General features: G+C 33.9%; 1 protein-coding gene across 12 annotated transcripts in view; it reads left to right on the top strand.

Moving 5' to 3' along the window:
* LOC106873723 (nephrin) overlaps positions 1-14,611 on the top strand; it is a 722,597-nt gene that overhangs the window by 580,061 nt on the left and 127,925 nt on the right. The window lies entirely within an intron of this gene.

Genomic DNA, 14,611 nt, shown 5'->3' with positions numbered 1-14,611 from the left:
AATAAAGCTTTCTTTTGTATTTCTTTAAATATAAGAAATATTTTCTATCTCAGATAAGTTTTTCTGGTGGAATAATTTCTTTTTATTCAGTAGGACAGTAATTCTGATGAACGAACATTTCAACTTTATGAATTAATCATTAACATTTTATTGTGAATGATATTGGACATTATGAGCATTTTGAGACAGAAACGAGCAACATCCCCACCTATTGGATATGATCTCCATGTCTGTCATTTGCGAGCTGACAACATTACTAACAGAACTATCGAGTGGCTTATCTCTCCTTCTCAAATTAACTACTACAAACAGTTTTTGCTATTTTAACTAATACTGCACCTCCAAAAGACAATTCTTTGGTTATATAGCACTAAAATGGAAAGTTATTCAAAGCCTAACATACTGAAGTGTCCACAGTTTAATGTTTGAAATGGGGAATAACTCTAATTAAAATTATGAATTAATGGCTAACTATGGTCTTTGTGTTCTTCTCTACCTGCTGTTGGTGATTATAATTAACAATAGCTCTAATTTAAGTATATAAGGTCTTTCAGTGCAAATAGTGCTCTCTCTCTCTCTCTCTCTCTCTCTCTCTCTCTCTCTCTCTCTCTCTCTCTCTCTCTCTCTTTCTCTCTCTCTCACACACACACACAGCAAGTTCCCAACTATGACTGATCAGTTGTGTTTTAACTGATTTAGTATGACGAATTGAAAGTAACCATTCATAATTTTCGGAGCTCAATAGAATGACATTGTTTTACCTGTTTGGGGGTCATATGGCATAGTAGTTAAGTGCGCGGGCTACTAACCCCAAGATTCTGAGTTCGATTCCAGGCAGTGACCTGAATAATAATAATGATATTAATAATAATAATATCGAAAAATACCTTAGGGATGAGAACCCAGGTTCAAAATTTCCCCAAGAAACCTGATGAAGGCTGGAGGTTATATCAGCTGATACGTTGTGTTAACAACAAACACGATGAGGACAAATATCTGTCAAATGTAAATAATGTCCATACATAGGGTGTTGTAAAAGTCTGTAGATATTAGTTTCTTTTGTTGCTTTTTTTCTTTTTTGGCTTTCTACCCACTTTGATGGAGGGAGGCAATTGCACTCCTATGAAGTTATGTCAGTGTGTTTCAAACATTTGTGGAAATTTATAGTCAGTATTTACAAGTAAAAGGATCCATTGATTTATATTTTGTTGATCCCTCAAGGATCCCTCAAGTAAAGTTGATCCTTACAATATCTGGAGTTTCACTGTAGAAAGATGAAACTTAATATTGCGAAAATCTTTATGGAGCATCTTTGACCATACATCTTGTTCATCAGGAATAACTTGTTGAATATGGAGCCTCCATGTTCAGATTTAGTTAGTATGAGTCCTTGAACCTCTGTTTCTCTCTCCTTACTTCAAAAGTAATTTTTAATTCACTGAATGTTTTTGTTTTTGTTTTTCTTGCTCATAACATCAGTCCTGTTATCACTCATTCAATTTATTGTTTCGTGCTGATGATGTGAATCTAAATTAGCAATCTACTATTGTTAATATACTACCTTTAATAGTATCAAATATTAAATTCATTAGCGAACATCTGCAGTGTTTAACTTCTATATTTTCACCCGTGTCTTGTCTGGGCATGCTAACAAATTTAGTTGTTATTTACTAAATATAATGAATTAAATTTATATGCTAATTAATTCTGTTAATAAATTGTTTCTATAAATTCAAGAGTAAACATCTGCAGATGTTAATCTTCAATTCGTTACATAATGATTATATTAAATCTTGAATGTCTTTAATTTAGTATCTATGTCACTATGTTTATCGTTTTACATGAATTTTCGCATATGCAGTTTGTTATTTATTACCATACGAGGTCTGATCAAAAAGTATCCGGACTGGTGCTATGAAAAGAAAACCACAACACGTATCGGTTTGACCTTTAATCTCCTTTGAAGTAGTCCTTTTCTGAAGCCACACACTTTATCCAGCATCATTTCGATTGATGGAAGCATTCCTGGAACTCCCTTTTTGAGATAGTGAGCAGCTGCCTTGTCACATTCTCTTGGATTTCCTCAATGTCTTGAAATCTTGTTCCTTTCAAGTGGGATTTGATGTTTTCCATATATGAACTGATACGTGCACGCGCACATAAACACATGCATACACACACACACATATGCACGCACACACACACACACACATGCATGCACACACACATATGCACGCACACACACACTTTTCTTCAAAACACTGCTATAAACAACAGGAAGTGAGCAAGAACGTAACAATTTACTGTGCATGTGTGACAGAGTTCAAGACTAATCTGTGCCAAGGGCTTCACTCTGCATACTTTAGATTCGTTACCATAGCAACAGTCCTGATACTTTCTGATCAGCCCTCATGTAGTTTCATGTCTATGTTATTATATAAGTAACTTTGAGTCTCTATTACTAATCATTGTCGCTAAAAGCCTTCAAAAGAGCAACAGTGTTAGCTGTTACAGTTCTATCATATATGAGGAATTATTTACATTATTTACATTTGATGGATATTTGTCCTCATCTTGTTTGTTGTTAAAACAATGTTTCGCTTCATATACCCTCCAGCTTTTATCGGGGGGAAATTTCAAACCTGGGTTCTCATTCCTAAGGTGTTTTTCGATATCATTATTATTATTATTATCATTATTATTATTATTATTATCATTATTATTATTATGAAGGTGACTGCCTGGAATTGAACTCAGAATCTTGGGGTTAGTAGCCCGTGCTCTTAACCACTACGCCATATGTTAGCTTTGTTGAATGAAACTTTCATGCAATAACGATTTGTGGGAACTATTATGGCTGTGTGGTTTAAGAGAACTCTTCATAACCTCATGGTTTTAGGTTCAATCCCAAAGCGCAATAAATTTAACATAGTCAAAGGCCAACTTATGCCATGTGACTGAAATTAGGTACATGAAAGCTGCATGGAAGCTTATCACATGGACTGTACATGATAAGCTGGGGGGTGAAATAGGAATCTTCTCTTTCCTCCACCCATGCCTTTCTCATAACCTGTAAATGTCATGAATGCTGCCTTTCCATCTGACTGATCCTTAAAATGTCATTAAATCGTAGAAACATTAGTTTTTTTTTTCATATTTATCTTAAAACCCAATAGCTGCTCCTGATTAGGTTTCATTTCTTAAGAAATTTCTGTATATGTACTTACGAACCTCTGTACATTTATATTATTTTACAGTTATCATTGCCTCCTGAAATAATGATCAATAGTTAATTTTTTTCATGGTTTCAACCTTGCATTCTTTGGGCTATGAATTTCTTCCTTTCTCTTAGTTTTTTTACCATGTTTGTTACGTTGAAATAGGAGAATTTTTAATTTGAATACATATGTTTTATACAGGTTTTAATTTTTGCTTTATATATATATATTTGTATCAGGTTTTTGAACTGCAACAGTGACTTGTTTTTTGCTTTTTTTTTTGTTTTTTTTTTCTTTTCTCTTTTTCCTTAGAAGGGCATTTCAACTGTTAATTAGATTTAATATCTACATTATACTTTACATTAATTTCATTATATTGTTATGACTTTTTAAAATTTAATTTCAGAAACAGTCACAACAATGCTGTTAATACAGTGTTAAATAACAGATTATACATATTTAGTTAATACTCACATAGCAAAGTTCAGCTACATTTTATATTAATAAAACTGGACAATTAATATAATCAGTCTATGATTTTATTTATAAATCAATTATTTTCTTATTTGCTGAAATATTCTGTAATTAATATACATTTGTTCATTCTCAGGAATGTTTTCTTTAGAGTTCAACATCTCCAACATCTTTTGCCACTAACATGCAATGCAGGCTTAATACGTTTCATCTCAATCCATTATATTATATATATTCATGTGAAAATAAAAAAGATGGTGATATTTGTAGCAAACACTTTCTCCTCCTCCTCCCTCTCTCTCCTCTCTCACATGCGTTTGTGTACGTATATATATGATGTGGCACATCTACTGCAGTAGCGTGTGCAGCCCTCTTGCACACTGTATGCTACTGTTTGCTAATCCATGCAGTGAAGTAGAAAGCAAACCTGGTGTGTGAGACTTCCCTACCTACATGCAGCTTCTTCAACATCAAAACTTCTCTGAGCCTTCTTGCAGGTGCTTTGTGGGGGGGGGGGGCTAATTTGACATAGGAACTTAGAGCAGTAGTAGTAGTAGTTCTAAGCAAGGCAGCACATGTACTTGATGACCCTGGTGGATATGCTCTCACACCCACCATCTCCCTGCAGTCTTGTTGAAAGAACAAAACTAAAAGAGTAGATGCTGAAAGAAAAATAATCTGTGGTGGTGGTCTGCTTTAATTTAGTTGCCAACAGACACTGGATTTCTGGCATCATTTTGCAAGTAAGAAGAGGTAGTACATCTTTAGTTTCCTCACTTTTGATGGCATGTGGTCAGTGTAGCAGTCATGATTCTCTGTTTAGTCGTGTGGGCTGCATCCTTTGTTACAGACTCAATATGTTCTGAATACCATTTTGGTGTGTGCCACTCTGTTAAAACTGTCTGATGACGTGTATAGCATATTTTGTTATAAACTAAATTACCAGAATATTATGCATTATATAATTTATAAATTTTTCCTGATAGTGTAAAGCCAATGAGACAGCTTCTATATAGTTACTCAACCTGCTAAAAATAGCAGCCAAATCTCAAGTTGCACACCACTGTCTTTGAAAAAGCACATTGAATAATGTGGTCCTGATTTCTTTGCATATTAGAAAAAAGATGGGAGGGTCACTACTGAAATGATGATGATCGTCCACCCATGCCAGCATGAAAAACGGACGTTAAACAATGATGATAATGATGAGTGCAATTTAGATGGTCATCATCAATTTCAACAGTCAGCTATAAACATGCATGTGTGTGTGTGTGTGTAGGTCCATTTTTCTACGCTAGCCTAGGTTAGACAAATGTATGTTGGGGTCATTTTCTTTTTACACCTAGATGCCCTTCATGTTGCTGTTCTTTACCTCTTTCCTGAGTAAGGAAGCTCTTACTTCACATGGCTTTGAAGGCATGAAGCAAGTGGGTGATTTGTTGGCTGACATGATGACAATAAGATCATTGGTCACAGCAAAGCAACTTTTGTAGACGCTAAATGTAAACAAGCACACACACACACACACACACACACACACACACACACACACACACACACACTCTCATATAATTGACCTCTTTCAGCTTCTGTCTATTGAATTCACTCACAAGACTTTGGTTGGCCCAAGATTATAGAGTGGTCCTGTGCAGTGAAACTGTACCAAAACCTTGTGGTTGAGAAGTGCCATTTCAGCATTTATATCCATTTATCCATCTATGTCTGTCTGTCTGAGTGTCCATCTGTCTGTCTGTGTGTCCATCTATCCACCGAACTTTCATCAGCATTTTACATACACATTTTATGCTGGCATGAGTTGTATCATTCATCATGTTTAACGTGAATGCTTACTTGTGGTCAGACAACCATGTTTTGCTCATAAGTTCTATTTTTGGCTTGGTTTCTATGGCTGGATGCTCTTCCTAACACACACACACACATACCCATAATCTGTTATAAATAATACCAATTTGTTTTTCTCTAATCAATCCTCTTCTTCCCCATCTGACTATTTAAAACATTAAGGCAGAACGACACAGATTATTGCCATGCTTTTTATCTAAATAAAAAGTGGACCAAGAATTATGGTCAAAGGTTAATGAATATAATTAGTTTTCACTTGTTCTTGCGGTTTCCTGTTGAAACATCCTTTAAATATTTCGACTTATCATTCTGAATAATATTAACTACAATGCCATTTAAAAACACTGGTCTTTCTACCTGGTTTAGGTAAACACATACATACACACACACACCAACCAATGAGCCAATGAGGGGAGCCTTTATATGACCGTTTGATTTGCCAGAAATAGCAGCTACATTACCCTTGTATCATATCTGTCTGTCAGAATAGAGGAATAGATGTATATGTCATGGCTTGAACATCTTTGATCACAAGTCATCCTGATCAGAGTTGACCTGGGGTTAAAAAAACAACATTGCGTCAAATTAAGAAATCAGTAATCACATGAGGTGAACATTCTATCTTTGATTACTAACCATTTTTAATGAATCTTATTTAATGAAATTTTGTGTGTTCTGTGATCTTTCATTCCATCTTACACAATATAAAGAGAGAGGATGGCAAAACAATGCAAGAAGCTCTGAATACCATTTTGGTGTGTGCCATACCATCAAAACTGTCTGACAATGTGCATAGCATATTTTGGTATAAATTAATTACAGAATATTATGCATTTTTAAAATCTATAAATGTTGTCTAATAGTGTAAAGTCAATGAGACAGCCTCTATATAGTTACTCAACCTGCTAAAAATAGCAGCCAAATCTCACTATCTTTGAAAAGAGCACATTGAATAATGTTTTCCAGAGTTCCATGAGCAATAGAAAAAGATAAGGGGGTGGTCATTACTGAAATGTTTTTGATCACAGGTTTACTACATCAGGTCTAACCTGGGACTGAACAATAACAAAAACAGCCACCTAAATGTGTGATAAGCTATAATAAACCTTGTCTGCTTTTACAGAGTTCTTGGTGGATATTCAACACCAACTTTAGCTTTCTGAGAGTTTTTTTTTTTTTTTATACGTTTGTACTTTTAACATTTTCAAAAGTTAAATAACAATACTAAGAGTTCTTTATTGTACACCACAACATAGTGCTTATTTCTGAATCTTTTATAAATGGAATAAACTGTATTTCAAAGCAATCTAAAATTTAAAAATAAATGAAACTGTTAAAATATTGATGAATGCTATGTAGCTTGAGGTAACACAGAGCCTGTTATATTATTGGAAAATTATACAACTTAGTGCATTTATTTTGAAAAAAATTGTACGCATTCTTCCATCAAATATAAAAATACTCCTTCAGATATTCCCTACTCAATCCTTGAGAAATTTTAAAACTTATATGATATTTTTATTTTTGTATTTCACCTACATGCCTATACTTTTTTTCATTAGAAAGAGTTTTTTTTTTACATTAACCTCTTCTGCATAGCAAAACGTTTGTGTTAAAAACTACAATTTTTTTTTAATAATTGCCCTAATTTTTCTTTTTTAAAATTATATAGTAACATTTCTTAGAGTACAGGTATGAATTAATAGAGCAATTATTTTAAAAAAATATAATTATAGTTTCATAATTTAAAAAACATTTCATGATTTAAGATTTCTTTTGTTTTCTTCTATAAGTTTAAGTGATGCTATTTCATCTGCTGCTCCCTGACCCTTTTAAACTTAATTTTGGATTATAAAAGGCAATAATGAACTTATTGTGTACAGTTCTCAGGTGCACTATAAATTACTATACTTGTTCTATGGGAGTTATTGATTAACAACGATAATTTGTTGAGCAATATGAGAATTAGGCTATATTTTTAAGGCAAGTTAGATTTAACTGATGTTCTGGACCTAATTATTTCATACAGTATAATTCTTGTGGTATATATACTTGAGAGGGACAATTTGTGGTGGAAACGATAATCATTCTTGTCAGTTTTGTCATTGTAGTGTTATGCATATAATTATATTAGTGCCTTTTATCTGTGTTTTGGCAAATAACTATAGTAAATGACAATACACATAATTCAGATACAAAACTAAAAATATTGATATAAAAGTAATATCAGAAAAAGGAGTGCTGCTTATAGAAGTCAAATATAATACTTTCCATTTTTAGCTAATGTAGTTTTTACTACCATCCTCTCTACCTGATCATTCCACTGTACTTTTCTACACAATTCCATTCTGTTCTCCTCACACATTTATCATCCCTTCCCTAAGAAAGGAGTTCTGTCTGAAGTATTGGAATAACCATTCTACTTTCCTCACAAGCTTATTCTATTTTCAAAATTTTTTCTGAACAGATTTTCGCTTATAGAAATCACTTCTAGTTTCCTTTAAATGATGTCTTAACTTGATTCATGCTGGATGCTACTGGAATGTTGTTTACACTAAATGATGCCTTAAAAATTATGCTTTTAGAAACTAGAAATTAAGTGTGTGGTAAGAAACACATTTGTGGCATAATTTAAATGATTTGGAGATCTTGAATGGGATCCATCTATTAATACTGTTCTTGTTTTATGGTTACTTCTTTCGTCTGGCTGCTGATAACATAACATTTCATCCATAGAAATACAGTGTATTACCCACTGGAAGAAATAAGAAACATAACCAAGGTTTTAACAGCATAGTGTATAGTTATGAGCAAGGATAGAATGGATGTTAACATATATAGAGAAGACTCCAAATGCTATATGAAGCAGTTTTCTTGGTTAAAATGTTTTCAGAATTATAAATTGCATTAGAAAAAGTAGAAACATATAGAAGAGTTTACAAATTGAAAATTACTATTAATTCATTGTTGTGCATGTGAAGTTAATTAAAACCACAATTCGTATGAGAATTTATGTAAGCTTTCAATTTAAAATGCTGTAAAATATGGTGTAGCATAATAATTGACATTTAGCATATGCAGAAATTTTAACACATTCTGTAATACACACACACACACACACACACTCTCTCAGTTGCAGACATCTCTATCGTGTCTACTTTCCTTGAGAGCATAGATTGCACAAACTGTGGTGATCTGAGTTGTTATTCAAAGTTATTGTTCTACAGGACAGGTTAGGGCGCGGTATCAAGTTTGTATGCCTCATTATACGGCTGATATTTTCTCTTAAGTATGTACTGGGACATTTTACTGTGACTCAAACACTAGAGAGGTTATTATGTCTTCAAAAAGACTAATGAATCCTCTCAACTATATATATATATATATATGCACAGGAGTGGTTGTGTGGTAAGAAGCTTGCTTCCCAGCCACATGGTTCCAGGTTCAGTCCCACTGCATGGCACCTTGAGCAAGTGTCTTCAACTATAACTTTGGGTCAGCCAAAACCTTGTGAGTCGATTTGGTTGATGGAAACTGAAAGAAGCCTGTCTTTATATATATATGTATGTATGTATTGTGTCTATGTATGTCCCCCACCCCCAACATCGCTTGACAACTGATGCTAGTGTGTTTACGTCCCCATAACTTAGCGGTTTAGCAAAAGTGACCGGTTGAATAAATACTAGGCTTACAAAGAATAGGCCCTGGTGTTGATTTGTTCGACTAAAGGTGGTGCTCCAGCATAGCCACAGTCAAATGACTGAAACAAGTAAAAGAATATAATTCATAAAGGCACATCATGTAGCACATTACTGACTGGCTTAACAGAGGTGCGTTGAGCAGCCAGGAAGGTAATTTATTCTCAGCACAGAAGGCCTCACCGATGTCAAGATACCATTGTTGGGTAATCCCCAATTCCAGTTGTTTACAAGTTATTTAACGAATAGGAAAAAACGGTTTGGTATAGTATGAAATAACACTGAACAAACAAACAAATGAATTTTAAATGTTGCAACACTTGTTTCATAAGAGTCTTTATTTTAATTCAAGCATAATACAAGTTTATGGGTTATGCAATAAATTATGTAATTTTCATGCCCATCGTCTCTGCGTGTTTAGGTATATATATGTGTATGTATAAAGAGGAAATGAAATAAAAAGATAAACGGCTTTTAGGAGCCATTATGAATGTCTGCTCTGATAATGTCTAAAAATGTTAATGTGATTCTTGGTGCCTATTGTTTGTTTTTCATTGATTGTAAATATACCTCTGTGACTTTCTTTTACTTTAAGGTCTATAACTGGGAATTACCATTCCTTCCCTTCCGGTTCTATACTATTCTTAATTGTCAGTTTCGTGAAACACCCACTTTGTATGTTTCATAAACCAGTGTCTATGATTGTAACTCTACTTGTTTGAGAATCAAAAAAATTACTCAACAAGTCGTTATTTCACTGTTTTAAATGTTACCTGATGAACATGAGAATTGTATAATGTTTAATTAATCTCCAAAATTGTATTATGCATGCATTAAAATCAAGATTTTTAGAGAAACAATTATCACGTGTAAAATTCACTAGTTTGCATACACACACACATTTTTATAATTCTTACTTCACCATTTTCGGAATCAAAGTTTCCCATGGTGTCCTCTATAGGACTGAAAAGCTGAGTTAAGTTTTTAACCCGAGGCGACAGTGTAATGGGTCATTGATGAAGATTAATCAAATTTGAAATCATCTGACAATAGGACTCCAACTCACATGCCATGGGGAGCTTATCTCTGTTGTCAAACATTAGGAAAATGATCTCGCATGGCTAAGGGTTGTTTTGACTCTTATTTCTAGCAATGCTGGTGCTGTTTAGCACCCTTGGTAACTTTAATGACGATTATACATGTGCCTTTTGGTTGTAAACTGTGAATAGCCACCTTAACGATTTGCACACATATGCACACACACACACACACACACACACACACACACACACGTGTACAGTAAGCTTCCTCATAATTTCTTTTTATCAAATTTCGCTCTGAAGAGGTTTTGGTTGATTCTATGTTTGTACAAAAGAAACTTATCAAAATGGCAGGCAATGAACTTGTGGTTATAAAGTGGACTGCTTGATCACACAGCCATGCTTGTAATAATATAGTTTGTATTTTCTCAAGTCAGTTGATTTGAAAGAGTAATTGCTACAAAATTAAGAGCATTTTTAATGTTATATACTGGGTTCTCCAATGTCAGTATTCTTAAATAAACCTATCTGAGATGTGTTAAGTTATTTCTTCATAAAACAAGCACAAGGAATTATTATCACACGTGCATATATGCATATGGAATTATGCACATGTCTCAAGTGTGGCAGCAGAATAATTCATAATACTTAGCAATTTCGTATATGAAAAATTTAACTTAATTTTTGAATTGCTACCCAATCTAATGCATTTAATTTTAAGCTAAAAAGATGCTTTTTAACATCTATTTTGGTGTCAAATTACAAAACATATTTATTTATTGTGTGCTACACCATATGCATTAAATGTGCCATTTCAAAACAGCCTTAGGCACGTAATTGTAACAATATTTGTATGTTTCTAGAAGTATTTTATTTCTTCAATTGATGGAAGTACAAGACATCAATAATCAATTTAAGCTTTAAGTTTATGCTTGATAATAACTGTTTAATATTTTTTTGTTAGCTTCTTTATTTTTCTCTACTTCCTCTGTTAGGCTATTTGGCATGTGATTAATAGTAGCATTTGTATGGTTTCTATGCAGGACTTACAATTGAAAATTTAAAAACTGAAATTTCTGTTGCTTGCTAAAACTGTTTTCATTTGAATCAGATGGCATCAAAGTAAATATTAAACTTGGCATATTTTCCATTCACATTTAATTTACTGTGTATGTATTTAGTATTGAGCCGGAAGATATAGCAAGTTCCTGTGATGAATTTTGCAGGATCTCCTCAACTTATGAAGTTAATCCTCCTACTTAACTTGAGCATATACAGATTACTGACTGTGACACAAGGATGAAAATGATGACGTAGTAGATGCCGAAACATTGTGATTATCAGAACGTTTGTGTGTGTCTGTTTGTATACTTGCAAGAGTATATGGATGTGTGTATACATGCATTATTGCAGTGCAATACTTAGAGTTGCAATAGTGAAGTTGCAGTTATTGGGATAAATTACTAGCCAGTGTTCTGTCTGTGTGTGTATGTGACTTAAGACAGTATCAGAATAGTTGAATAAACGTACTGTCTAGAACATTCTGATTAAGGAAGGAATCTCACCATAATTTTGCCTGACCTGCTAGAAATCACAACCAAACCCCACTATCTAAGAATGCATTGAATACTGTGTTCCTGGGTTTTCTGCACATCAACAAAAAAATGCAATGTTCATGACTGGAATTCTTTTGCTCGTGGATCTATCTATTCCATCAGAAATTACCTGGGAGCTAAACAACAACAACAACAACAACAGCGATTATTAGCTACATTGTGTTTTCAGGTAGTGGATGATGACTATGCTATCAGGATGCTGAAAATTGTTGACATAATAGATAATTTTGTTCTACATCAGTTGTTTTTTGTTTTTTTTTTCCTCTAACAATTTGTATAAGCCATCTCTTATTCCATATTCTGTTTGAAATTCTATGTGTGCTGCTGTTTGCAATGTGGCCGAGAGCAGGATAACATAGCTATAAAAAGATCTATCATCAACGCAAATGTAATTCGAAAAACTTAACTGAACATCAACATTTTTGGTAAAGTTTTAGGAATAGTTTCAGGCAATGTTTATTTGGTTTACAAAACACATTAAGATAGTGTGATCTTTGACTAGGTGTTTGTTTATTTTATTTGTCAACAAAAACCTCTAAGTATATTTACTTGATAGATAATCAATGAAAATTTCTCATTACTTCACTTTACTGCCCTAAACATACTCCATATATTTTGCAAACTCTACGGAGATTAACGTTTACACTATTGTAAATTCATTAAATCTCAGCTCTGTCCTTTCCTGTTAAAATGTAGCTGCCAGTTTTGATCACATACGCTCAGTGTAATATGGGTTTCCGCACTCTTTACTTATTCTTTGATCTAATTTTCTACAAGAACACACAAATTAACCAACAATGACTTTGATGCCTATCTGTGTGAGAAAATTGAATTTACTGTTTAGAATAAAAGTATGATGCATAGCCAATTCAACCATTGAAACAATTACTGACTTTGTGATAGTTATGTATTCATGTTATTATCATTATTGTTCTTTCAATTCTTAGCTCACATGAATTCTGTTTGTTTGGTAATTCCAGAACTAAAACTCCATTAAATAAAATTTTTATAATAAACACACTAACATGAGTAAAATAGTTGAATATTTTATATTTGGTGTGGAAAGAATTTCTTCTTTCTCTACTTTTCTGCATAAAGTCTGTATTGAAAACTCTTTAAAAGAAATAAATTAAATAAAATCAAACTCCACTGCACAGATATTTGATGCTTTTCAAAGAAACGCATTTACTGGAAGCTATAAAGTTCAAATACAAGTATTTCATTTGATACTGGCACAGTTGAATAAAATCACAGTGGAAGAAAATGACAAGGGTGTCACATGAGGCGCTTTTCAGCTGAGCCTCAAATGTGATGTCAGTCTCCAACAGGATAAATAATCAACAACTAGCAATCTATGTACCCAATAGAGCAAAAAAAATTTAAGTTGAATTTTTTTCTACCCTCATCAAAGTATACGGTAATCATTAAAACTCTTCCAGGGAAACAGCAGGCAGAGAATTAGCCCTTAGTTATAAACACAGCTGGAGTTTTCTATTCATGTTATATGCATCTATGTGGGAAATATTTTCAATAAAAGTGTACTTCTCTACATTATTTCACTCTGTTTAATAACTTTTAATACTTGTTTAAAAGAACGATTTCTATTTATATGTACACATAATCGCATATTAGGTTTTTAGTGTATGAACCGTATGTAGGTACATGTGAAATATATTCTTGTTTTATTGTTTGTCTTATATCTGTGTGGTTAGGAATATAGTTCAGTGATTGTGTGGTTCGGGTTCAACCCCAGGTTGGGGCATCGTCAGCAAATGTCTTCAACCTTAAACTCAGGCCAACTGAAACTTCTTACATTAATTTGATTGATGAAAACTGTGCTGAAGTCCATCGTTTGTGTGTGTGCGTGTGTTTAACTGAAACATGCATGATGTTTTCCGTTTTATAACATTGCAAGTTGCTATGATTCTTATATTAGCATATTTTTTTTTTCTCCTAATGAGATGAGAGTTGCAACATTGAGTTGTGCTGCAAGAAGGCAAAAAAACCCAAATATCCCTACCCAGTAATATTAAGTTCTAACTCTAAATTACTACAATCACAATTCTATATTTGAGAGATGAAGAATTATTTACATTATTTACATTTGATGGATATTTGTCCTCATCTAGTTTGTTGTTAACACGTTTCAGCTGATATACCCTCCAGCCTTCATCAGGTGTCTTGGGGAAATTTCGAACCTGGGTTCTCATTCCTAAGGTATACTTAGGAAATCGAAACTGAACCAAATTTGATGATTGGCACCCATGCTGTTGGAGCGCTAACAGCACTATTTGAGCGGGATCACTGTCAGACCAGCGGTCTCACTCCCATGCCAGTGGCACGTAAAAGGCACCATTTGAGTACGATCGTTTCCAGCTTCACCTTACTGGTACTCGTGCCGGTGACATGTGAACAAAACATTGGACTGACTCCTGTGCAGGTGGCACATAAAAAACACCATTTGAGTGTGGCCGTTGCCAGTATCGCCGGACTGGCCCTTGTGCTGGTGGCACGTAAAAGCACCCACTACACTCTTGGAGTGGTTGGTGTTAGGAAGGGCATCCAGCTGTTGAAACTCTGCCAGATCAGATTGGAGTCTGGTGTAGCCATCTAGTTCGCCAGTCCCCAGTCAAATTGTCCAACCCATGCTAGCATGGAAAACAGACGTTAAATGATGATGATGAATGATGATGCTGATGATA

The sequence above is a fragment of the Octopus bimaculoides genome, chromosome 5 (assembly GCF_046866305.1).
Source record: "Octopus bimaculoides isolate indiv1 chromosome 5, ASM4686630v1, whole genome shotgun sequence".
Lineage (NCBI taxonomy): Eukaryota > Metazoa > Mollusca > Cephalopoda > Octopoda > Octopodidae > Octopus > Octopus bimaculoides.
This window is presented reverse-complemented; position numbering and strand designations above follow the sequence as displayed.